At 44.7% G+C, this 27,988-nt stretch overlaps 1 protein-coding gene across 2 annotated transcripts in view; it reads left to right on the top strand.

Moving 5' to 3' along the window:
- The first annotated feature begins 17,866 nt into the window (after positions 1–17,866).
- Positions 17,867–27,988, top strand: part of LOC141165293 (uncharacterized) — a 46,275-nt gene continuing 36,153 nt past the window's right edge. Inside the window, exon 1 of one of the 2 annotated variants that reach the window (XM_073650886.1) lies at positions 17,867–17,984. The gene's annotated coding sequence lies outside the window, so the exon portion shown is untranslated. The remainder of the gene's footprint in view (positions 17,985–27,988) is intronic. The other variant, XM_073650887.1, reaches the window with a different exon arrangement.

Here is a 27,988-nt window from a genome sequence, read left to right as displayed (position 1 = left end):
GTTAGGCCACCAGTAGTGCCGGGAAATAAGCTGGAGGGTCTTTTTCTGACCGGCGTGGCCAGCTAGTTTAGACGAATGACCCCAGTGTAGGATCTTCTCCCGATCAGGTACCGATACGAACGTCTTACCGGGAGGGAGACGATTTAGACTCACGGGAGCCACCTGCATTACTCTGGCGGGATCGATGATATGTTTAGGTTCTTCCTCGAGATCAGATACCAGAAAGGATCGGGACAAGGCGTCTGCTTTGATGTTCTTGTCAGCCGGGCAAAAATGTAGAACAAAGTCAAAGCGAGCAAAAAACAAGGACCACCGGGCTTGGCGCGGATTAAGTCTCTGGGCATGCTGGAGATAAGCCAAGTTCTTGTGGTCAGTGTAAATTATTACCGGATGAAGAGCCCCCTCGAGTAGGTAACGCCACTCCTCCAATGCCAGCTTGATGGCCAATAACTCTCGGTCTCCTATGGAATAATTGCGCTCAGAAGAGGAGAAGAGTTTGGAGAAGAAGCCGCAAGTTACCATCCTCCCGGAAGAAGATTTTTGAGTAAGTACAGCTCCGGCTCCAGAGGAGGAGGCGTCAACCTCCAGAAAGAACTGCTTGTTGCCGTCCGGACGATGCAGCACCGGGGCGGAAGAGAAGGCCTGTTTTAAGGAAAGAAAGGCCTCCTCTGCTTCGGGCGGCCACTCTTTGGGATTAGTGCCCTTACGGGTGAGCGCGGAAATTGGGGCAGTCCGGGAAGAGAAGTGCGGTATGAAGAGACGGTAGTAGTTGGCGAAGCCCAGGAACCGCTGAATGGCCTTCAACCCCTCCGGTCGGGGCCATTTCTCGATGGCAGACAGTTTATCTGGATCCATTCGTAGGCCGGTCTGAGAAATAATGTAGCCCAAAAACGGAAGCGAGGTCTGCTCAAAGAGGCACTTCTCATATTTAGCGAAGAGGTGGTTCTGCCTGAGCCTGAGCAGGACCTGACGAACGTCCCTCCGGTGAGTCTGGAGATCCGGAGAGAAGACCAAGATGTCGTCCAGGTACACCACAACGCAGGAGTAGAGAAGGTCCCGGAAGATGTCATTGACCAACTCTTGAAAGACGGCAGGAGCGTTACAGAGACCAAAGGGCATTACCAGATATTCATAGTGGCCGTCCCGGGTGTTGAATGCAGTCTTCCATTCATCCCCTTGACGGATACGGACCAGGTTGTACGCCCCACGGAGGTCCAGTTTGGTGAAGACTCTAGCCCCCCTCAGGCGATCAAATAATTCTGGAATGAGCGGAAGGGGGTACTTATTCTTCACCGTGATCTGGTTAAGGCCTCTATAGTCTATACAGGGACGGAGAGAGCCGTCCTTCTTTTTTACGAAGAAGAAGCCTGCTCCCGCCGGGGAGGTAGATTTCCGGATGAATCCCCTGGCCAAATTCTCCTCAATATATTCGGACATCGACCGGGTCTCAGCAGCGGACAATGGGTAAATACGCCCACGGGGAGGAGTAGTACCGGGTAACAGGTCGATAGGACAATCGTATGGTCTATGAGGGGGTAATGTCTCTGCCTCCTTTTTATTAAAGACATCAGCAAATGACCAATAGGGAATCGGAAGTCCAGGTAGATTAGTTGGGGTAGGAGAAGGACGGACGGGATGAACAGGAACCAAACAAGTCTTATGACAGTCCTGTCCCCAGCGAAGGACTTCTCCGGTCTGCCAGTCAAGCACGGGTGCATGTCTCTGGAGCCAAGGTAGACCTAGTAAGAGGGCGTGAGAGAGTCCAGGCAGAACATGAAAAGAGATGCTCTCAGAATGCAGCATTCCCACCTGCAGAGTTACGGATTCGGTGATGAGTTGGATGGGACGTGGTAAGAGGCCCCCATCCACAGCAGCGACAGATAATGGTACAGCCAGAGGTTTGGTGGGAATGCGGTATTTTTCTACCAGGGACTGTGAGATAAGATTCCCAGCCGCTCCAGAGTCAAGTTGGGCTAGTTCGAAATAACGATTCTCCCCGCAGATAATAGAGACTGACAGTAACAGAGATGGAGAGGATTTATTCTTGTCTAGGTTGACCTCTCTGAGCGAACCTAGACACAGGCGTTTCCCGACCTCTCCGGACAGGTACGGATCCGGTGCTCCTTACTGCCACAGTAGAAGCAGCTCCCTTCGGCACGGCGTAAGTCCTGACGGGTTTTGACCATCTTGGTCTGGTCGACCTGCATAGGCTCAGGAGAGTGTACCTGGGGAGAGACGGATTTCTGAAAAGTAGGAGCTAGACGTGGAAACCTCCTCTCACGGGTGACCTCTTTGGCACGCTCCTGGAACCGTAGGTCAATCCGGGTGGCAAGAGTTATTAGGTCATCGAGAGTGGTAGGAATGTCCCGACCGGCAAGTTCATCTTTAATACGGCCGGACAGACCCTCCCAGAAGACGGATACCAAAGCGTCGTTATCCCAGGCCAGCTCCAAGGCAAGGGTACGGAACCGTATGGCATATTGGCCCACGGTGAGATCTCCCTGACGGAGGCGTAGCAGAGATGATGCGGATGAGGTCTTCCGTCCGGGTTCGTCGAAGACTTTCCGGAAAGCCGTGAGAAAGGCAGGCAAGTCGGACACCAGGGGGTCTCCTCTCTCCCATAGAGGATTTAGCCAGGCCAGGGCCTCCCCGGTGAGATGGGACATGATGAAAGCAATTTTGGCCCGGTCGGAGTTAAACTGGTGGGACAGGAGTTCAAAGTGCAGGGTGCACTGATTTATGAAGCCCCGAGCCTGAGCGGAGTCGCCTCCGAAGCGAGGAGGTGCAGAAAGCCGGGGTCTGGGGTAGGATACCATGGTATTGGTGGGCAGCGGAGCTGCCGGGTTGCGAGTCATGGCACTGGCGGTAGTTGCTGGTGGAGCAGTCAGAGTGTCCAGGCGAGAATTGACATTCCGCAGGTGACCCAGGATGGACTCCTGTTGGGACCTCTGACGGGACAGTTCATGACAGAGGTCCGAGAGCGAGGGAGCTTGGGTGCCACCGGGTTCCATGGCCCGAGCAAACTGTAACGGGTCTGGGAGGCGGAACCTCTGAGCTACTATACAAGGGGGCGGTCCTTGTAAGGGAGCGGGTGGCGACCAGGCAGGCAGTCACAGCAGGTGACCGGAACAGTCTCTAGAAGAACGGGCAGATAGTCACGGCAAGTGACCGGGGCAGTCTCTGGGTGAACGGGCAGATGGTCACGGCAAGTGACCGGGGCAGTCTCTGGGTGAACGGGCAGATGGTCACGGCAAGTGACCGGGGCAGTCTCTGGGTGAACGGGCAGATGGTCACGGCAAGTGACCGGGGCAGTCTCTGGGTAAAGGGTTGGTACGACCCGTGGCGGCTGATGGTAGACGTGAGCTCCCAGGTGAGCAGGCGAGAGTCTCTGGATAAGCGGGTGGTCAGAGCATGTGACGGCGGAGACTCCAGGAAGACCAACAGACAGGCGGCAGATGAGCGCTCCCAGGTGAGCGGGCAGAAGTCTCTGGACAGGCGGGTGGTCACAGCACGTGACGGCAGAGCCTCCAGGTAGGCTAGCAGACAGGCAGCAGATGAGCGCTCCCAGGTGAGCGGGCAGGAGTCACTGGACAGGCAGGTGGTCACAGCACGTGACGGCAGAGCCTCCAGGTAGGCTAGCAGGCAGGTAGCAGATGTGCGCTCCCAGGTGAGCGGGCAAGCTGGTCCATAGACAGACTGACAAGAGTTGGAAGGCAGACCGTCGGACCTCAGGCAAGCAGGCAGGTAGTTGATGTACGCTCCCAGGTGAGCGGGCAAGCTGGTCCTTAGACAGACTGACAGGAGTAGTAAGGCAGACCGTCGGACCTCAGGCTAGCAGGCAGGTAGTTGAATATCAGGCTGGAATAAGACAGCAGGCTGGCAGGAATCTGGCAGGAATCTGGCAGGTATCTGGCAAGTAACTGGCAACGGGACCTGAGGGCTGAAGCAGAGTAGTGAACAGTGCAACAACATTGCTCGGGCACCTCCATTTTGGAGGAGGTGCCTTATATATGGTGAAGTCCTCCGGCCATTGGCCGGGGACTCCTTAGGACGGCGCGCGCGGCCCCTTTAAGAGGGAGGGAGCGCGCGCGCGCCCTAAGCACAGTGGCCGGGAAGGAGCGCGCGCTGCCAGCAGAGCGGGAGGAGGGCGCTGGGCTCGGAGCAGAGAGGTGAGGGGAACAGCGTCCCTGCCTAGCAGAGGGCAGGGACGCCGACGCTACAATAACATTCTATCACAACACGTTTTGGGAATCTAAACAGACAGTTAATAAATATGAACAAATCAGAAATGACTATCCATCTAATATACCAAAGGTAGTTAATCTATCTAAACAGTCTTTTTCAGAAGTAGAGTTGTCTTTTCTTTCCAGAGGACTCACTTTTTCACCAAGTACATATTTTGATCCTTTTTTCACAATAAAGGATTTGAATATCTTTGGAAGATCTTTACTGTTTAAAAAATGGTTCCATGTTGAAGAATTACAAAGAACATTCTTCACATCTACTGAACAAATAGCTTTGCAGACCTTGGAAGAGCTATCCATCGAACACAAGACAACCAATCTTGGTAAGGTACCCTCTTGTTTATACCAGAAAACACAGAAATTTCCACCCTTGTACAGTTGCCCTAACATTGAGCTATTTCTTCATCTAGATTCTGAAGTGTTTGAGACTATACCTCTTAATGTCCATCGAGACAATCTTAGATCCCGAGAATGGAGTGGTCTCAAGAATCTAAACAAGATACCGAACGTACTATTTAATCTAGCGGGCAAGGGTGGAACCATAGTTGTCTAGTCTTGTAAGATGTACGAGACAGAAGCCTATAGTCTACTGAGGGATAAGTCTTGTTATAAAAAGCTAATTCTTGAACCCCTCATCAGCCTACAGGACAGCTTTGTCCCAAATTTTTCAAACTGCTCAAGATAACATCATCTCTAAACAGTTGCACGAAGCGCTAATTGTATCGGAACTCACAGTTACAACCCTTTATTTGATACCAAAGGTACATAAAGACATACGGGTGCCACCTGGCAGACCCATTGCCCCAGGAGTGGGAGACTTCACAGAAAACATCTGTCAGTACCATATATCAACGCACAATTAAAGCCCCTGGTGGAAACTTTACCATCTTACATTCATGACACAGCCGCTGTTTTACAAAGATCAATGAGAACGCCATACTTGTGATGTGGTATGTTGAATCACTTTACACAAGAATTCCACATCATGATGGATTACACACTGTGTTGTACTACCTATCCATTTCCCATTTTACAACAGAGCAGAGCAGATTAATGACTCAACTTCTCAAGTTCACCATCATACACAACTTCTTTTTCTTCAATGAGTCCCTCTACCTACAACTCCAGGGCACAGCTATGGGGACAGCTTTTGCGCCCTACTACATACCCATGAAATGAGACCAAAGTAGAATTTTTGGGCTAAATAAAAAGCGCTATGTGTGGCAGAAAACTAATACTGCATATCACCTAGAATACATCATCCCCACTTTGAAACGTGGTGGTGGCATCATGCTGTGGGGAGGCTTTTCTTCAGAAGGTACAGGGAAGCTGGTCAGAGTTCATAGAAAGATGGATGGAGCTAAATACAGGGCAGTCCTGGACGAAAATCTGTTAGAGGCTGCAAAAGACTTGAGACAGGGGCGTAGGTTCATCTTCCAGCAGGACAACCGCCCTAAACATACTGATAGAGCTACAATGGATGGTTTAAATCACAGCATATTCATGTGTGTGAATCGTGCAGTCACAGTCCAGACCTAAATCCCATTGAGAATTGAGAATTTAGGAGACAGGAGTAGAGGGGTTTTAAAATTGGAGAAAAAAATCATATGTCTCTAAATGTAATTATATTTTTCAAAGTTTCTTACATTCTACATACACTGTGTTCCAAATTATTATGCAAATAATATTTTCTCAGATTTTCCCAAATTACCTATATGAATTGCAGTCATTGTAATTTTCCAGTCAAATAACTATTAGAGTACAATTGAAAGGTTTTTGTACAAACTGCCTATGATAACAGTATATTTTTTAAAAAATAAAAAACTCAAACTGCACTCAAAATGCATGTTCCAAATTATTATGCACAGCAGAGTTTTCAACCTTTTCATTTTAATAAAGAACAAAAAAATGGTCATTTTTGAAATTTTAAGCATTAGCAGGTTATTACAAACTGAAATCAAACAGTTTTCATCTCAAAACTTTATTCTAGGTGATGTTACATTTGCACATAGGACCGCTTGTTCGAAAGGAGCTTCTGAACTCTCTCGTCCATTGAATTTGTCAGGTTTTGGATGGTTTCTGCTTCAATTGTTTTGCATGAGGACAGAATACCCTCCCAGAGCTGTTGCTTAGATGTGAACTGCCTCCCGCCATCATAGACACTCCTTTTGATGATGCTCCAGAGGTTCTCAATGGGGTTGAGGTCATGGGAGCATGGGTGCCACACCATAAGTTTGTCCCCTTTTATGCCCATAGCAGCCAGAGATGCAGATGTGTTATGTGCAGCATGAGACGGGGCATTATCATGCATGAAAATGATCTTGCTGCGGAATGCACGGTTCTTCTTCTTGAACCATGGAAGGAAGTGCTGTTTGAGAAACTCAACATACATTATGGAGTTCATCTTTACCCCTTCAGGGATCCTAAAAGGGCAGACAATCTCTCTCCCCATGATTCCAGCCCAAAACATTACTCCACCTCCTCCTTGCTAGCGCCGTAGCTGTGTTTGCATGGGGTGTCCATCAACCAGCCATCATCCACTCCATCCATCTGGACCATCGAGATCATTTCATGCATGATAATGCCCCGTCTCATGCTGCACATAACACATCTGCATCTCTGGCTGCTATGGGCATAAAAGGGGACAAACTTATGGTGTGACACCCATGCTCCCCTGACCTCAACCCCATTGAGAACTTCTGGAGCATCATCAAAAGGAGTGTCTATGATGGCGGGAGGCAGTTCACATCTAAGCAACAGCTCTGGGAGGGTATTCTGTCCTCATGCAAAACAATTAAAGCAGAAACCATCCAAAACCTGACAAATTCAATGGACGAGAGAGTTCAGAAGCTCCTTTCGAACAAGGGGTCCTATGTGCAAATGTAACATCACCTAGAATAAAGTTTTGAGTTGAAAACTGTTTGATTTCAGTTTGTAATAACCTGCTAATGCTTATAATTTCAAAAATGACCATTTTTTTGTTCTTTATTAAAATGAAAATGTTGAAAACTCTGCTGTGCATAATAATTTGGAACATGCATTTTGAGTGCAGTTTGAGTTTTTTATTTTTTTAAAAATATACTGTTATAATAGGCAGTTTGTACAAAAACCTTTCAATTGTACTCTAATAGTTAATTGACTGGAAAATTACAATGACTGCAATTCTTATAGGTAATTTGGGAAAATCTGAGAAAATATTATTTGCATAATAATTTGGAACACAGTGTACATACGTACTACTGATTTCTTCACAGTTTGTATTAATATCAAATGTGGAGTAATTACACCCCAAATGACCACACATTAATGTAATTTCGTAGACAGATGTGAAATGATCAGCAACAACTTTTAGTAGAGAAATAAGATGGAATGAGAGCAGACTTGGAAGAAATAAAGCAACAGAATGATAATGGGAAGTTTATTAGCCTAAGATTTATCATACAGTAAGAAAAAGAAAATTGGCATCCAAGTCTGTGATGAGAGCTTGGTGGTGTAGAAATAAATAGGTCAGTGCAATAAAAAGCATACTGACCAATCCATAGCATCTCTCTGATGGAAGAAGTACTTGCTTGAAATTAGAATATATGACTTTTGCTTTTTGACAACTGACTCTTTGTCATGTCCAAAGACTTGGGAATCATACAGTGTTGTCATTGTATTGTTTCAGTTACACTGTTATGTAATTAGTTTACCTTTAGAAGTTTGTTCTCCCTCTCTCCCTGTAGCTCAGATGTAAGTAACCCCTCCCTTCTTCTTCCCCAGTCAGTGTATGTCATCCATCTTGCTAGCATCCTCCCTACACAGCTCTGGTTCAGAATTATCTTTTACATATTGTAATTGTTGATAACAACAAGAATTTAGCTTGAAAAAAACCTTCTTCTGGAATTTCATACGTGCCTCCACAGTCGAGTTAAGCTATCTGATGAAATCACTTTGTGTGAGTACTGATCAATACAGACATCCATAGAAACGGTGCCTCAAGAGCCCACGCACTCGCAGCCTAGTTATGGAGTCAGAATACTCCTCTTTTCTGACTGCTCCTGTAACTTGAGGATTTACAGATTTTTTGCTGTGCATCAAGGAACCCTACTGGGAAAATTGCTTAACAGATTTGCCTCACAAATTTGTAGAGGATTTGTTACATTGTTACCTGAGAATTCTATAGGAATGTTAAATGCAACAACTGCATGAAATTGTTACTTGGGAAGCAATTTTTCCGAACTAAGAAGCCAGCTTCTCTCCTAGGATTCACTGTGTAGTATGGGTAAGCCAACAGGCATGTGCATAGGGGAGCTGAGCTGTGGTTGTATGTGCAAAAATGTTTTGCAGGAACCCAAGATTGATATGAAGCTTTATAAACCATGCAGCATACTATTTTTACAAAGGTTTGCTGAAGTGTAGAAGGGTAATGCAGGATTGATCCATCTCAGTAACAGAAGATCTCCTGTTAAGACCATTCTTCGACACAACAATGGCCCAAAGGTTAAATGTGCAGGACTCTTTCACAAGGCGTTCTTCACCACATTCAGTGGTCCCATCAGGGCTTACGTCCGAACCCCCTGCAAAACGGCATATGTGCCAACGGGGCCATTGACTATAATAGTGTAGACGGAATCCACTTGTGCTCTGTTTTTCAGGCATATATGCCTACTGGAGGAGGACACTCAGACGTAGTAGACTGTGTCTTGGTGTCCACATCAACTAGGCATATACGCCCAAAAATGATGCCCAACAGTGCACACAGTGACTCTGTCTGCACCATTATAGTCAACGGCCCTGTCGGCTCATACGTCCAAATTCTGGGGGTTCGGACTTATGCCCCGACTGGACCAACGAACGTGGGACAAAGTGCAATGTGGAAGCACTGTTTTTCTCAATTTGAGTCTTCGGCAGCACACAACTTTCCAGTCTCTTCACTTCCTTGTTGCTTGGGGGTGGCCTCTCCTCTTTGAGTGACACTTTTGGTTCAGCAGCTTTGTCCTACTGCTGAGCTTTGTTCTGCTATTGTGACACTAAAACGTCTGACAATGCTTGTTCTGAAGTCTTCACAGTTATCACTATATTTTCAAATAGAGATAACAGTACCTTTGAACAAGCATGGCTCAAGTGCGCAATGAATAGAAAACTGCTCTGGAAACTGCAGATCTGGGGGCTGAGCACTGGTGATTTTGCAGGATGGATAGCGGCAGCTTGATCAGGAGCTGATAGGGAGAGGTAATGAACAACTAACTGCTTTATAGAAATCAATTGGCTGGAGAGAGTTGACTGGAATCTCAGGTGTTAACGTCTATGCTTGGAATGTAGCTACTGCACATACTGGGCCAAGCTCTGGTGGTCATCTCATTGGCAGCAAGCTGTACACTATGTAAGATAAAAGCTCTCATTGCAGGAGAATCATAGCATATGGAAAAAATCAACTCAATTGCAAACTAGCTTATTTTCATACTGTCTAAATAACTTTACCAGTTTCATAACATGCAAATACCCTTTTAATACATGAAAAGTCGACTTGGAAATGACTTTGGAGACAATCTCTTGCCTCAAGGGTCTATGCATTATGCATTGATTCAGAAATAACCTAATATCTTATGGATGATATATTCTCTGAGCATAGTGAGAACCAGAATCCTAGACTAACACTGAATGGTTCACTTCTTAGACAAATATCTGTAGACAAGACCTTTTGAATAACCTTAATAGGATGTAACAGAGTTTTACACACATGAAAAATATAAATCTGATGTTACTGATCCATAATAATATTTACATGATTGCTCAGCATAATAAATTATGTTCCTTAACAGGTAAAACCAGCTACATCTCCTCTTCACATTTATTCCTGGAAGCCTTTGCTGCGCCACCATTTATTTGCTTAGAGGAAGGTGTAAAAACCAGAACAGGCAGTTTCTCTATCTATCTCGGGCTCTGTGCAGTGAGGCAATAGATTCATATGCGGAATATGTTGGTCTATTTAAATAAAAAGATTATTATTATATACATGAATATTACTAGGACTAGTCATACATAATTGCTGACTTGTTACCTTTTTCGGCTTTCTTTTACTTTTGCACTGGTTCTGCTCTAGGTCCACACAGATGCAGGCATCCTTATTTCTGGATAAACTTTGGTTGGACTTTTCTCTTCTGCAAAGGTCACAATTTAAAGATTTGTTTTACTTACATGCATATATTTTGGACTAAAAACATTTTTGAGATTGAGTTTAACATTTTTACATCATTTGGATTGATGTGATGTTTGGTCATAAATAAGCTGAAAGGAGCTGAGAAAAAGAAGGATAAACGAGTTACAAACTCTCCTGTCAGACTTCACAATGTGCTCACTGATGGATTCTGAGTTCACTCATTCTGCAGCCAGAAATAGACAGTGCAACACAGCGGCTATAGAAGGCAAATAGCTCAAAATTTTCATTGAAATCCAATTGCAAAATTTATTTTATCCTTAAATACATGCATTTAAAGGGGTTGTCCGGTACTTTAACACTGGTGACCTAGAATTAAGATAAGTCATCGGTGTCTGACCAGTGGGGATGCGACACCCAGCACCCACACCGATCAGATGGTCCTGGTGTTGGCAGCCGGAACTGCTCAGTTACAGAGCTCAGTCAACGGAACAGTGTCCACAGCCGGGTACTGCACATTCATCCACTATTGATTTGAATAGGTGGAGGATGTCCATGACCCGGCCATAGCCACTATATACTAAGATGTTAGTGCCTGTCCTCATCATCTCCTGCCTTGACTACTTGAATATCCTTCTCTGTGGCCTCCCAACTAACACACTCGCATCTCTCCGGTCTGTCCTTAACTTCGCTGCCCTATTAATCCACCTCTCTCCTCTGACAGTTCCTTCACTGGATTCCAATTCCCTACGAAACTCAGTTTAAACTACTAACACTGACCTACAAACACGTCCATAATCTGTCTCCTCCATACATCTCCAAACGAATGTCCTGATACCTTCCCACATATAATCCGATCCTCACAAGACCACCTATTCTCGCCCACCCTCATCCCTTCCTCACCCAACCACCCCCAAGATCTTTCCCGAACATCTCCTATCCTCTGTAACTCAATACCTCAACATGTCTGGTTGTGTCCCATAATTGAAATCTTCAGATGCAACCTGAAAACTCATCTCTACAGCCTGCAATTGTGGCACCCTGCTACCACAGGTACCACAGGACCCAAAAGGGTGCATGGATGGACTTCTCCACAAGAGGCCCTCACTACAAACAGACACCTCCACCCTTCCACCTCAGACCACCAGAGGGAGCCATGTTAGGGATATATAAACTGGGGGGTGGAGTCAGTTAGTCGTTCAGTCAGAGAGTTTGTTCAGTCAGACAGTGTGCTGGCACTTAGATCAGTGAAGAAGCCGCACATCTGCTGCTGTATTGAGGGCCCTGAATGTGACCGAGGTAAAGAGAGAGGAGAGAGGAGTTAAGGGGGCAGAGGAGCATCACAGGCTCACCCCAAGACACAATCCGGACACCGGGTCCGCGCATACAGGGTTCTCTACACCCAGTAGGGACAACCGGCATACCTGGAGGCTTCCAGACCCTTGGTCATCCTGAAGCTACCATCAAATACAGGACTAGGAACCACGAAGGCCCCAGCGTCCAGGGATAGTGGTTGCCAAACGAAAGTCCTACTACCAAGCGGTCAGGTGAGAGAGCAACGCAACATAGAAGCCAGGCCAAGTTCCAGGCTGGCCAGAACAAGGATATGGAGAAATGGGAGGAAAATATAAGTACACTTAAATCTAAAAAATATCTACGTGATATGGGGGACTATGAAAATAAAAGGATATGGAGAAATGGGAGGAAAATATAAGTACACTTAAATCTAAAAAATATCTACGTGATATGGGGGACTATGAAAATAAAAGAGTCTTTCGTTGGCAATTCAAAAAAATGGACGATACCAATAGGATAACAAGGAATTCTTCTATGTCCTCCATTTCATCAGCGGCCAGTGGTTCCACTTCAGGTCTGGAACCTGACAAATTGGATACTAGGCCTATTCGTACACGGTTTGGAGGAAAAAACAAATTTCGAGATAACGATGGATCAAGCTATGGCCATAAACGTCACAAGCAAAATAATCAATCTAAGGTAATTAATTTATCTGATCATATCCTCACATCAAAACAAAAATATGTGTTGGAGAAGGGTTTGATGTTCTCTCCTCCTCAGGTTCTTGATACTTTCACTGCTGTCAAGGACGTGCATCTTTCTGCAAGAAAACTCATATTTAAACGATTTCATGAGAGATCCAACTTAGGGATCAACCTTGACACTGAGGATGAGAGAACAGCATTGGCCATTCTCGAAACACTGGCTGATGATGAGGTTGAACCAACATGCAGTTTTCCTATTCAACTCATAAATAAATCAAAAAAATTTCCCAATCTTAACACCTGTCCTGCGGTTGATATTTTTGTCAAGTTGGTTACTAAAGACATAAAAGAATTGAAAACTAACAGCCGCAAATACTATGGCAATAAGCAATTCATGGATGTGATTCGAGAAATCAGCATGTGGGAAGATTGTGTATTGAAAATTGCTGATAAAGGTGGGAATTTGATCATTTGGCCCAACCACCTTTATGAAAAACAGGCTTATAGATTATTATCTGATCGCCTATGTTACATGAAACTCTCATATAATCCACTTAATGATTTTCAATTTAAATTGGTTCAAATTTTGGAGAAGGCATACGACAAAGGTATAATTCCAAAAAAGTTTTTTGAATATATACAAAAATTAAAACCTCGTATGCCGACGTTGTATCTTATTCCCAAGATACATAAGAATATAGCGGATCCACCAGGCCGACCAATTGTGTCCGGCAATGGCGGCCTGTGTGAAATGGTATGTCAGGTAATTGATTTTTACTTGAAACCTATTGTAGCGACTCTTCCATCTTTTGTGCAGGATACAACGGCAGCTTTGAAACGACTGGACCAGTTACAACTAGATAGTCAAATGCTTCTGGTCACAGCTGATGTTGAGGCCTTGTATACCTCAATCATGCATGTACATGGTTTGAAGGCTGTGTCGTGGTTTCTCCACAATAGCAATTTAGATGCTGACCTGGTCGAGCTGATTTTGATACTGTTGGAATTTATTCTTACGCACAACTGTTTCATGTTTAAAGAGGAGATATTTCTGCAGACACAAGGGACAGCAATGGGGGCAGCTTGTGCCCCCTCATATGCTAACTTGTTCCTTGGTGCTTGGGAAAGGGAGATTTTTCAGTGTTCTCCCTTCCCGGGTTGCGAAAAGATCCTCAGTTGGGCCAGATACATTGATGACGTCCTATTTGTCTGGGACGGGAGTATCAATGAACTTAACCAATTGATGTGTCAATTAAATAATAATGATCTCAATATCAGGTTGACCCACACCTATGGACGTAGGGTCAACTTTTTGGATATTGACATCATGGTGTCCCTTGATGGTAAGGTTCAAACTAATATATTTCGTAAGCCCACAGCTACTAACTCAATACTTAGGGCTGATTCTTCTCATCTTCCCTCCACGATCCGGAGTATACCAGTTGGGCAATATCTGAGGGCTAGAAGAATCTGCTCGACAGATGAAATATTTGAACAGCAAGCCTCTGAACTCTATGCGAGATTTAGAGAGCGAGGATATGGACATAGACAAATTCGATATGGTTATCGACGGGCCAAGGAAACTAGTAGGAACCAGCTCCTTTATTCGGTCCAGCCCTCTAAAAATACAAATGATAACAGTTCAAGTGTGGTTAGGTTAATCACTCCCTATAATTGCCAATGGCACAAATTTACTGATATTATTCAAAAACACTGGCATATTTTGCAAACTGACCCAATCCTAAATAAAATTATATCCGACAAACCCTGCATCACTGCGAAAAGATCCAGGAATCTGAAAGATTACCTTGTTCGCAGTGAATATAAACCAGTACGTACCAATCCATCTCTGTTCAGTGACCGTATTCAGGGTTTTTGTCCTTGTGGGCAATGCAAAGCTTGCCGCAATACCGAGAGGAGCAAGGAGTTCTATGATTCAAATAAGGAACGTAAATTCACTATCAGACAATTCCTTACATGCTCCTCAAAAGGAGTTGTTTATGTGGCTGAATGTGCATGCCACAAAATCTATGTCGGTATGACCACCAGGGAGTTTAGGATCCGTATACGAGAGCATGTACGTGATATTGAGAAAGTTAAAGATTCTGATGCTGATGAACATTTGAAGACTCTCCCCAGACATTTTAAGTATTTTCATAATTCTGACCCCTCCTCACTACGGGTGAAAGCAATAGATAAGGTATCCCTGGGAAGTAGAGGAGGTGATCTATTTAAAGCACTTTCACGTATTGAAAGTCGATGGATTTACCGATTGAACTCTATCGTACCCTACGGGCTAAATGAAAATTTTGGGTTTGGTTCTTTTCTGTAATTGGCTTTACTTTTTAAGTGTTGTTTTATTTGTTTTTAATTATGTATGTTTTTATATCTAGTGATTTCATCACACTTACCTGATTGTGGCGATGGTTGTTGCTGCTTGGTCTTTTCCTGTCTCGCTGCTCTGTGGTGCTTGTGGAGTGATGATGTCCCGGTCCATTTTTCGTTTGATGTGGGGGTGATCATCGCTCTTCATCCCTTGCCGGACTCTGGTGCTGAAGAAACCTGTGGAGAACTAGTTATTTATTTATTTTTGAACCCTTGTTTATACTTATGTTGGACTTTAGTGTTCATATTTATTTGTACTTATGTTGGATTCTATTATTGAAGAAATGTGTCAAAAATTATGGTTACATTTATGATTTCTGTTTTTACAATATACACTATGAGCAATGTGCATTTCTTTTGCACTCTTCTTTTACACATATTTGTACTTTACCAACATATTTTATACACTTTTTTAGTTTTGTATTTTATCACATCATAGTCACAAATTTTATTGAGCACTATTCATAAATGTGCATTTTTTTGTATATATATGCATCTTTTTACATATTTATACACTTTGCAATATTTATTCATTCTTTAGTTACTTTTCATGTATATAATTTTTTTGCACATATATTCTATATGCATAAATTTTTATCACATCATAGTCATATATTTTTTTACCGAGCATTATGTATTTTGCTCTATATGTGCTTTTTTATATATGTATATGGGGAAAGAAAAGGAATTTTTTTAAAATTTTTTTACTTTTTTCTATATACATATATACCCTTTTACATGTCTATACACTTTGCAATATTTATTTATTCATTCATTCATCCTTCACGGATCTTTTTACACATATACCTTATATGCATATGCACTTTAATTTTTTCACACTTCTGTAGTAATATATTTTTACACTACAGTCACATTTTCTTTTAATTAATGTATTATGCTTGTATACATACACTTTACATATGTACTCCATGTACACATTTTATATACTATCAATATTCATTTTTTATAATTTATTAATTTTTTTTTTTTTTTTTTTATTATTTTTTCATTTCCTTATTATTTTTGTCATTATTTTCAACATTTACTCATTATTATTTTTTATTATTTCTGTCATTATTCTTACCTCCACTCTCATACTCACCCATTTTTATTATTATTTTTTTATTTATATTCTTTTTTGTTTTTACTCATATCTTTTTCTTTATGAGGTCCTTCCAGGTACTTCACTTCCTATTCATATCAATGCATTCCCTTTTTTAATTTTAAATAAGCCTTGTTTTGGATAGGCATTAGATGCAACTATGGAGGCTTAGTTCATATTAAATCAGCACTTGAATGGATACCTCAGCGCTGCAGTCTGGTCGGACATGCAGGATAGACAGTGCTTCCGCCCCTTCCTTACACGGACCACGTGACTCCTGGCACGCAGGTTGCATAGCAACCTGATGCCTGCGTGTCACCGACCGTGAACGGAAGTGAGGCTACAGGAAGCGGTCATCACGCATGCGCGCCACAACCAACTGCATTTCCCAACGAGCAGCTGCACATGATTATTGATAGGCAGCATCCCTCTATATATAACACGCAACACAGTGTACTCACCGCGCTCCTTGAAGAAGGTAACGAAACGCGCGTCGGAGCGTTCAGGCTTACCCTCATATGCCCATCCTTAGCAGTCTTGTCCCAGGTAAATTCATTATAATGAAAACTTTCTTTTTGGAAGTGGTGATTATTGATATATCCCTATGGAGTATTGGTTTGTCTAACTCCTTTTAGGGACATTCACAACCCACTTGCTGTCATTTATTTATGCATGGTTAGCAAAAAATATGTAAAACAGCCGTAAAAAATATAAAAAAATATATACATATATTTATATTACTTTTTGCCTGGGTATAAAGTATAACTGTTTATATCTATATATGATTGGCTATTTCGGATGGAGCATTAAGGGGGGTGTATCCTTGTTTGTTTGAAGTACTGGTATTTACTTATTTTTTAATTTCTTTTGAATAAAGATTAATGGTTTTATATTACCCTTAATACTCTTTTTTGTTTGTGTGGATGATATTCTTCTGTACAAAATTCATGTTTTATAATTTTTGAGTTGGGTATGATATAGAGTAACCTATGGATACCATTTGGGACCCTTTTTGTGCTTGTTAATATTGGAGGCTGTGTAGTGCTCACACTGTATATTCGAGGCTGTGTGGGGCTCATGCTGTATATTGGAGGCTGTGTGGGGCTCACAATGTATATTTGAGGCTATGTAGGGCTCGCGCTGTATTTTGGAGGCATGTCAGCATACTTAAGGGGGTATTCCCATTTCAGAGATTCTATCCCAATATGTAGTAAGTGTAATAATATTATCAAATATCTATAATTAGAAATGTAGTATAGTTCAAATTCGCTATGTCACTTACCCTATGTGCAGGGCATTGCAGTAACTTAGGTATCCCTGGCTACGACCACTCAGTGTTAGTTAGTTGTTAGTGGTCGTAACCATGGATACTTAAGCTACTGCAATGCCCTGTATATGGGGTAACTGACATAGCTTATCAGAAGAACTATACTATAATTCTAATTGGAGGTATTTGCTAATATTTTTATTACACCTACTACATATTGGAATATGATCTCTGAGCTGGGAATATCCCTTTAATTCTGCTCAATATTAATGTAAAATAATTATAATTAATATGTTAATATTAATATTGAGTAGAATTAAGTTCAGCCTATTGGTTTGGCCTCCACAACAGTCACGGCCCACTCATGTGGTCCCTTGGGAAAATTAATTGCTCACCCCTGCATTAAAGTATATGTCTTTTAATAATAAAGTTGGATTAGCCTGCTTTAAAAAAATAAATAATAATTTCCAGGAAGTTTCTGGATGCATTGGTGGCGTTTGAGATATTTTCAAGCCTTCTGGTGGTCTAATATTTCTTCCTTTTTTTGGGAGACGCCTGGAGATTATAGGAAAGTTGGCAGGTGCACCCTGCCCTTTATTTAACTAGGTATTTCTGAACTGCTTTAGTCATAATTAATGAATATATGTTGCAAGAAATAGGAAACACAATAACCTAAAATAATGCTGATGACTCTTGGCACGAGAAGAGATCTGTAACACTTGACAATTCCGGTATGTCTACCTTTACATATTTATATGCATATACACCCAAACCACAAGGTGCAAATGAGACCGAACCTATCAGCCAGGTAGCAGACAGATAAGAGATACATCGCTCAATAACACAGGTAAGAAATTTATTTTTTGTACAACTTTCATAAATCTCAGAATTGCCAGTTAGTGATGCCAAACATGTGGCTGTCATATGCCAGCTGTGCCTGCCAGGCACCAGCGGAAGGCAAAAGCCGCAGTATGAGAGATCTGTACGATCTTTCCCCTCCGCAACAATGGTAATGCATGTGTATGGTGTTCGCGGTGTTTGTCTATAGATGTAACTTTTAGACAACAGGTATAAGGGCGAACAGAATCCAATGCAAAGCAAGAAATACTGAGCAAAAAAGGAATAATATAGTTATGTAAGGCTCCACCAGTAACCCTGGGAGAATATTAATGGAGGGAGGGCCTCAGGAGAGGAAATTGGGTGGAGAAGAAAAAGAAAAAAATTGTGGAAAAAGAAAGTTTTTTTTACAATGAAAGTATTAGCTCTCAAAATATAACCACCGTTTTAATTTTTATTTCATAAACGATAGTACACATGCAAATAAGCAACTTGGTAATATATCTTATAAGAGAAATCTGCCTTTTTCTCCTCCTTGACTAATCTTTAAAACTCAATAGATGGGCAAAATCTGTATTCAGTGAAGACAGATTTTCCCATTACTGAGATAAGAAATGACAATTTCTATGGAGGAGGAAGAAGCTGAAGAAAGACACAGACATTCTACTGCAAGTTCTCCTGAAAAGGACAGTTACACTTCTCCATAGAACTTTATAAGCACCAACTGTCATCTCCAATCTCAGCAATGGGAAAATCTGTATTCCCTAAAGACATAGATCAGTCCAGGAGTAGAAGGAAGCAGATTTCTCTAATAGGGTATAGTACAAAAGTTTTTTTTATTTTTACGTGGACTATTAGTTTATGGAAAAAAATAAAATGATGTTTACTCTTAAAACTATATTAGAGGAATTAATGCACAGGTGGACCATCACATCGACAATTCCATGGACACCAACCAGGGCCAGAAAGAGCTGGATTCTTTGAATAAGATGTATGCCAAGTTTTGAAATATTTCTTCTCAGATCTGTAATCAGTAGCCACCAGCTCCTCCATCCTCTTAATCTCCTCAATTGTATCCGACCATGCCCTGACCAAGGGGGTCGTAGCAAATAGCAATATTGCAATGTGTAGGCACAATCAAGTGAACAGATTGAATGAAAAAGCACAATAGTTCTTGACCGGGTACGGCCAATACAGGTTCTTCTCTATAAATTACCATATTACCCCCCATACCAGGCACTCACCTTCTTTCCCCAAATAAAGACACTTCAACCTGGATTATGTTGGATAAATTTGGCCGCAGCGGCCATTTTATTAACAAACAACATTAACATATTAACAATAACATAAAATAAATATGAGGGGAGGGATCTTGGAGCTAATAGATCTGGCTTTAAAATACAAAAAATAATTCCAACTGCCATGTTACCCTCAGCCGTACAGCACCAGCTCGAGGGCACCATACTTCCACAGTACGTGAAAGACTAACCAACTAAAAGCTTCCGGGATAAAAACCCCATCCTGACAGAGCCCTGAACCAAAAATGCTAGATCACCCCCCCATTCAATTTTAAACTGCCAGGAATTCTCACAAATTCCTTCCACCGACAATTTAGTACCAACTCCAAGAACCCCCCCCCCCACCAAACACGAACAACCCTGAAACCTCAGGCTCATGAGTGCCCCAACACCCCCAAGGCCTCCTCGATCCCTTCCTGTATCGCCAGAACCCAGAGATCAATTCCGATAGCATTCAGATGAACACCGTCCTCCAACCAAAAATTTCCCACTCCAGACTCTAATTCAAAGTGCCTAACGCTTACCCCACCATTCCTGGATACAAAGCTCGACATGGCCCTGTTCAATTTCACCACTGCCCTGTTAATCCCTTTTAACGATCTAGCTGCCCTCCACTTCTGCCTAGGCACGACATCTGACCACACAGTCAACAACCCCGGAAAAGATGTCCACAACCTCAAGAAGTCAAAATGAATATCCCAAATTAATTCTATAATGGGTCTTGTCCCCAAATCGTTCCCGCCCATATGCATAACCAAAATATCAAGTGTTCTATCCAACCGAGGCGCCTTGTGAAATTCGGACAAAACACGACTCCACACCATCCCTCTAAAGCCCAGCCAACAGACCACGACTTGCTCCCTACGAAAACACAGTTGCCTACCGTCCGGCCTTACGTCAGTGCGCAGCACCCCCCAGTGCACGAACGAATGTCCGAAAATCTAGGCAAACAAGGAACGCCACCTGGTATGAATAGTGACAAACATATTTAACAACTCAAACAAATCACTCTCCTTGTCGTAATTAATGCCGCACATACGTAAGATAGCGATCGGAAGTCCACCTGCCAATACGCTTTATCTCCTCAGCACCCAAACCACATCTATCCGCCTCTGACGCAGCACCGATCCTAAAAGACTGCGAACCATATACTTCAGGGCTAAGGCCCAGTTCCTGTATCCCTTTCTTAAGCACCACTATAAAGTGAAATTGGGACAAGAATGCACTGTCCTAATGGCATAAAAGTGGGCCGACTGTCCTCGACCATACTCGCCAATATGCCTCCAAACATTTCCTTGGGCACATCAGAGCCCCAACCACTCTCCATAACACCACGTGCCTGCCTCTGCCCAACTGATCCGTCTTTGCACGCCTGATCCAAAAAGCAATGCCCCCAACCCAACATCTCACATCTTCAGCCAGCAAACCCCCTCCCCTGTTCCTACTTGGCGCTGCCAATACCCCAACTCGCATTGCCCGAAAAAGGCTAAGGAAAACGCTAATCTAAACAATGCCAACTCAAAACTGGAGAGACAGATCCTTTCCAAAACTATGCCCAACCTTTCCAACACGCTGAACGAAACCGGTCTACGTTTATCCATAATTTTCCTGCCCTTCCTAAAACCCCTTAGTGCCTGCCTAACCAAAAAAGATTTTGTAACATCCCCTACTCTCTGCAATTTAAACCGAACGTCAGACCCACAATGAATTTATTAACTCTTGACACGGACCACCCCACCTCTGCCGCCTTACCAACTAAAAACAAAACCGCCAGTCTTCTATCTTCATGACTTTCAATTGCACCCCATTGCACCACCCAACTTGCCATACTCACCACGATGCCTCGTACGTGGACCAGGTTTGACTCGCAATAGACTCCCGAATTAACAATCCTGCTCCTCCATAATCAGCCACCACAAATGTGAAGAGCATTCCTCTCCCACGTCCTCTGCCTCCGGCGCCAGTGCCCGAAACCGATCCCACTGGAAACGAGACAATGCATCCGCTATAGAATTTTGCACACCGGGAACATGCACTGCTGATATCCAAGCATTTAACTCAGGACACCGAAGTACTAGTTCCCAGAGCAGCTTAATAACCAGAGGGGACGAGGCGGACAAACTGTTAATCACCACCACCACACCCATATTGTCACAATGAAACCGGACTTATTCAAGAAAAATTCCCCCCAAATCTAAACCGCGACTACAATTAGAAATAACTCCAAAAGGGCCAAATTTTTTGTGAAACCCAACTTTTTCCACAAGTCTGGCCATTTTCCAACACTCCACTTACCCTTACAATAGGCTCCAAAAACTCCTCCTGAATCAACGACCGACCATTGCAGTCTTTTAAAAAACGCTTCCACACCACCAAGTCTTCCCGGTGCTCTGTGTTCAACTGAATGTAATGATGCGGAGCCCGCACACCTGCCGTCGCCCCAGACAACAAAGAAAAAGTCATCCAAATAATGAATGACCGACTGCACGCCTGCAACAACCCGTACCACCCACTACAAAAAAGTGCTAAAAGTTTCAAACAACAAACATGAAATTGCGCAACCCATAGGCAATCATCTATCCAGGTAGTATCCCTCATTCTAAAAACAACCCAACAACGGAATGCTGTCCGGATGCACCGGAAGTAATCTGAACGCAGATTCAATATCTGTTTTTGCTAATAAAGACCCGGGGCCGTACCTGCGCACCCATTGCACTGCCGTATAAAACGATGTATACTCCACTGAACATAATTCCTGAGCAATACCATCATTCACCGAAAGCCCATTTGGGTACAGCAAATGTTGGATTAACAGAAATGTATTCAGTTCCTTCTTTGGCACCACCCCTAACGGAGAAATAATCACACCCTCGCCTGGCAAACTCTGAAAAGGACCCGCCATACGACCTAACTCCACCTCTTTTGACAATTTCTCACTAACCACGTCCGGATGAAAAAAAGCCGACCTCAAATTTTTAATTGAAAACAGAACGTTATGAGTGGGTGGCGGAATCCTGAAACCTTCCGAAAAACCATTCCAAATAACGGTAGCCTTCGCCTTATCTGGATATCTACTTAGAAAGGGGGCCATCCTGAGAGGTTTCACCAGAGTCACCCTCTTGACCGGTACCCATTGAAGGCTTCCCTTTTCCTTTCTTGAAGCATTTTGAGGCCCCATAGGAGCTCCCGTTACAGTGGGAACACATGTTTAAACTTACAGCTGTTCCCATATTTACACTGGCCGTCATTAAATTGCCAACACTTTTTTCCACCTTGTGCCCCCTGATTGCCTCCCCATGTCCTGACGGTTGATTCCTGCTATCTCCACTCCCATGAAAGGACTGCCAGCGCCATAACTTTTAGCCAAAGCCCTATGTCCTTCTGATCCCACTTAATCTCCGGCAGCACCGCCTTCCTCTGCCTGAATTGCTCATCGTACCTTAACCATGTCTGACCCCGTGTGTACGATGCGCCTCCCCTATGGAATCTAAATAACAACATAAACCCGAGCAATTCTCAGGAGACTTTTCCCCAATAACGCTAGCCAATATCGCAAATGCTTGTAACTAGTGTTGAGCGATACCTTCCGATATCGGGAAATATCGGATCGGATTGGATCGGACCGATACCGAAAAAGTATCGGATATCGCCGATTCCGATACCGGAAACCAATGCAAGTCAATGGGACATAAATATCGGAATTAAAATAAACCCTTTCTTTCCTTGTAGGTTATTTCTACATGAAGGAAAACAACTAAGAATAATGTAGAATGTATTGGGGGAGGTGGGGGAGACAATAAAGGCATAGAGGTTTAGCCCAGTCAAATGGAATAGCAGGAATTAATATTTTTTTATTATGTTCTGAGTTACGGAAATATTAACTATGTTAAGTATTTTTATATTTTGTCAGATATTTATGTTTCACTACTTCCATGCTCTTCACCTTCTTTTTTACTTCTCCCACACTTTCTCCTTCATCATCCTCAGCATCTTTTTCATCCACTTCTTCTTCACCTTCTTCTTCTTCACCTTCTTCGTATTATTCTTTTTTTTACATTCTTCATATTCTACTTCTTCATCTTCTTCATATTCTTCTTCTTCATCATATTCTTATTTGTGACAGGCATTCCTGTAGTTGTTATCTATAAAAGGTTGGACATTACACCTTTCGTTCTGCCCGTCACAAAAGATTTACAACAGGATTTGTCCGCGTTCAGTTTGGCCTGCAGCAGCAGGTCTTTTCCAGGGGCACCACGAGGAGGAACGGACTCACCCCCATACACTGCTTAGTCATCTTCTGCTTATAATTTAGATATTATCTTTTGCTCTGATTTTTAGTCTTATGCTTAATGTTCTTCCGCTTTTTGTTCTGCAGCTTCTTGTATTTCTGCTTCTTGGTTTTCTGTCTCTTGTTTTTCTGTATCTTGGTGCTTGTCTTCTCTTCTTTGTCTTCTTGGTCAACTTCTTCAGGGTCATCTTCTTGGTCTTCTTCGGGGTGGTCTTCAGGGTCGTCGTCTTCGGGGGTCCTCGTCTTCGGGGTCCTCGTCTTCTTCGGGTTGGTCTTCTGGGTCCTCGTCTTCGGGGTCCTCGTCTTCTTCGGGGTGGTCTTCAGGGTCCTCGTCTTCTTCGGGGTGGTCTTCAGGGTCCTCGTCTTCTTCGGGGTGGTCTTCAGGGTCCTCGTCTTCAGGGTCATTGTCTTCGGGGTCCTCGTCTTCTTAGGGTTGGTCTTCAGGGTCCTCGTCTTCAGGGTCCTCGTCAGGGAGATCCAGAGTGATTACCAAGAACCATTTCAAAAAGCTTGAACTTGGAAATGTAGCAGAAGGTACAAGAAAGCTGAGGAACTACCGAGGACCAGCTGACGGTACTGGAACCCGGATGGATAGCAGAAGGTACAAGAGCCAATGGAACTACCGAGGACCAGCTGATGTTACTGGAACTCGGTTACTAAGCAGGAGGTACCTGTGCCAGAAAGCACTACCAAGGACCAGCAGACGTTGGTGGAACTTGGATACCGAGAAGGAGGCACCTAATCCAAAGGCACTGCCGAGAACCAGCTGACGGTACTGGAACCCGGATGGGTAGCAGAAGGTACAAGAGCCAATGGAACTACCGAGGACCAGCTGATGTTACTGGAACCCGGATGGGTAGCAGAAGGTACAAGAGCCAATGGAACTACCGAGGACCAGCTGATGTTACTGGAACTCGGTTACTAAGCAGGAGGTACCTGTGCCAGAAAGCACTACCAAGGACCAGCAGACGTTGGTGGAACTTGGATACCGAGAAGGAGGCACCTAATCCAAAGGCACTGCCGAGAACCAGCTGACGGTACTGGAACCCGGATGGGTAGCAGAAGGTACCCATGTAAAAAAAAAGTTCAAGGCCGCGAGCCGGCCGCAGTTACCAAAACCCACAGTCCTACAGAGGGTGCTTGTCCTATTGGCACTATGGAACCAGCCTTCATTGCCAGATCCCGCAGCCCACATAGGAGTCACCTAAACTGCAGGCACCATAGAGTCGGCTAACCCGACCGCAACACGACAGGACAACGCATTGGAGGCAAAGTGACGTTGACACTACCCGGAAACAGCTGGCGTGCTGGAACCAGGCTGGGCAGGAGGGAGTACCCGTGCCAAAGACACTGCCGAGAACCAGCTGACGGTACTGGAACCCGGATGGGTAGCAGAAGATACAAGAGCAAATGGAACTACCGAGGACCAGCTGACGGTACTGGAACCCGGATGGGTAGCAGAAGGTACAAGAGCCAATGGAACTACCGAGGACCAGCTGATGTTACTGGAACTCGGTTACTAAGCAGGAGGTACCTGTGCCAGAAAGCACTACCAAGGACCAGCAGACGTTGGTGGAACTTGGATACCGAGAAGGAGGCACCTAATCCAAAGGCACTGCCGAGAACCAGCTGACGGTACTGGAACCCGGATGGGTAGCAGAAGATACAAGAGCAAATGGAACTACCGAGGACCAGCTGACGGTACTGGAACCCGGATGGGTAGCAGAAGGTACAAGAGCCAATGGAACTACCGAGGACCAGCTGATGTTACTGGAACTCGGTTACTAAGCAGGAGGTACCTGTGCCAGAAAGCACTACCAAGGACCAGCAGACGTTGGTGGAACTTGGATACCGAGAAGGAGGCACCTAATCCAAAGGCACTGCCGAGAACCAGCTGACGGTACTGGAACCCGGATGGGTAGCAGAAGGTACCCATGTAAAAAAAAAGTTCAAGGCCGCGAGCCGGCCGCAGTTACCAAAACCCACAGTCCTACAGAGGGTGCTTGTCCTATTGGCACTATGGAACCAGCCTTCATTGCCAGATCCCGCAGCCCACATAGGAGTCACCTAAACTGCAGGCACCATAGAGTCGGCTAACCCGACCGCAACACGACAGGACAACGCATTGGAGGCAAAGTGACGTTGACACTACCCGGAAACAGCTGGCGTGCTGGAACCAGGCTGGGCAGGAGGGAGTACCCGTGCCAAAGACACTGCCGAGAACCAGCTGACGGTACTGGAACCCGGATGGGTAGCAGAAGATACAAGAGCAAATGGAACTACCGAGGACCAGCTGACGGTACTGGAACCCGGATGGGTAGCAGAAGGTACAAGAGCCAATGGAACTACCGAGGACCAGCTGATGTTACTGGAACTCGGTTACTAAGCAGGAGGTACCTGTGCCAGAAAGCACTACCAAGGACCAGCAGACGTTGGTGGAACTTGGATACCGAGAAGGAGGCACCTAATCCAAAGGCACTGCCGAGAACCAGCTGACGGTACTGGAACCCGGATGGGTAGCAGAAGATACAAGAGCAAATGGAACTACCGAGGACCAGCTGACGGTACTGGAACCCGGATGGGTAGCAGAAGGTACAAGAGCCAATGGAACTACCGAGGACCAGCTGATGTTACTGGAACTCGGTTACTAAGCAGGAGGTACCTGTGCCAGAAAGCACTACCAAGGACCAGCAGACGTTGGTGGAACTTGGATACCGAGAAGGAGGCACCTAATCCAAAGGCACTGCCGAGAACCAGCTGACGGTACTGGAACCCGGATGGGTAGCAGAAGGTACCCATGTAAAAAAAAAGTTCAAGGCCGCGAGCCGGCCGCAGTTACCAAAACCCACAGTCCTACAGAGGGTGCTTGTCCTATTGGCACTATGGAACCAGCCTTCATTGCCAGATCCCGCAGCCCACATAGGAGTCACCTAAACTGCAGGCACCATAGAGTCGGCTAACCCGACCGCAACACGACAGGACAACGCATTGGAGGCAAAGTGACGTTGACACTACCCGGAAACAGCTGGCGTGCTGGAACCAGGCTGGGCAGGAGGGAGTACCCGTGCCAAAGACACTGCCGAGAACCAGCTGACGGTACTGGAACCCGGATGGGTAGCAGAAGATACAAGAGCAAATGGAACTACCGAGGACCAGCTGACGGTACTGGAACCCGGATGGGTAGCAGAAGGTACAAGAGCCAATGGAACTGCCGAGAACCAGCTGGCGGTGCTGGAGCCCAGGGTAAATACTAAAAACAGAAGAGCCAGAGGTGTATTTGGAGGAGGTTTTAAATCCGTACTACAGTGGATGTGGACAAAGCAGGAGAATTTGCCGGACACACAGCTGGGGATCAGCTGACGTTACTGAATCCCAATAACACTGGAGCAAGCGTTGACTGTGCAGACGGCACTTCTGAGCAGCAACTAGCGGTATTGGAGCCCAGGGTAAATACTAAAAACGGAGGAGCCAGAGGTGTAATTGGAGCAAGTTTTAAATAAGTAGCACAGTGAATATGGACAGAGCAGGAGAAATTGCCGTGAACACAGCAGGGGAACAGCTGACGTTACCGAACCCCAATAACACCGCAGCAAGTGTTGACTGTGCAGACGGCACTTCCGAGCGCCAACTGGCGGTGCTGGAGCCCAGGGATAAGAATGAAAACAGAGGAGCCAGAGGTGTAATTGGAGCAACTTTAAAATCTGTAGTAGTGAGAATGTGGACAGAGCAGGAGAAATTGCCGTCCGCACAGCAGGGGAACAGCTGACGTTACTGAACCCCAATAACATGGTAGCAAGTGTTGACTGTGCAGACAGCACTTCCGAGCGCCAACTGGCGGTGCTGGAGCCCAGGGATAAGAATGAAAACAGAGGAGCCAGAGGAGTAATTGGAGCAACTTTAAAATGTGTAGTACAGTGGATGTGGACAAATCAGGAGAAATTGCCGTCCGCACAGCAGGAGAACAGCTGACGTTACTGAACCCCAATAACACGGCAGCAAGTGTTGAGTGTGCAGACGGCACTTCCGAGCGCCAACTGGCGGTGCTGGAGCCCAGGGATAAGAATGAAAACAGAGGAGCCAGAGGTGTAATTGGAGCAACTTTAAAATCTGTAGTAGTGAGAATGTGGACAGAGCAGGAGAAATTGCCGTCCGCACAGCAGGGGAACAGCTGACGTTACTGAACCCCAATAACATGGTAGCAAGTGTTGACTGTGCAGACAGCACTTCCGAGCGCCAACTGGCGGTGCTGGAGCCCAGGGATAAGAATGAAAACAGAGGAGCCAGAGGTGTAATTGGAGCAACTTTAAAATCTGTAGTAGTGAGAATGTGGACAGAGCAGGAGAAATTGCCGTCCGCACAGCAGGGGAACAGCTGACGTTACTGAACCCCAATAACACGGCAGCAAGTGTTGACTGTGCAGACAGCACT

This window comes from Phyllobates terribilis, unplaced genomic scaffold (assembly GCF_046119375.1).
Source record: "Phyllobates terribilis strain yellow unplaced genomic scaffold, ASM4611937v1 Scaffold_11__3_contigs__length_659146591, whole genome shotgun sequence".
NCBI classification, from domain to species: Eukaryota; Metazoa; Chordata; class Amphibia; order Anura; family Dendrobatidae; genus Phyllobates; species Phyllobates terribilis.
Note: the sequence above shows the minus strand (reverse complement) of the source record. Positions and strands in the feature narration are given on the sequence as shown.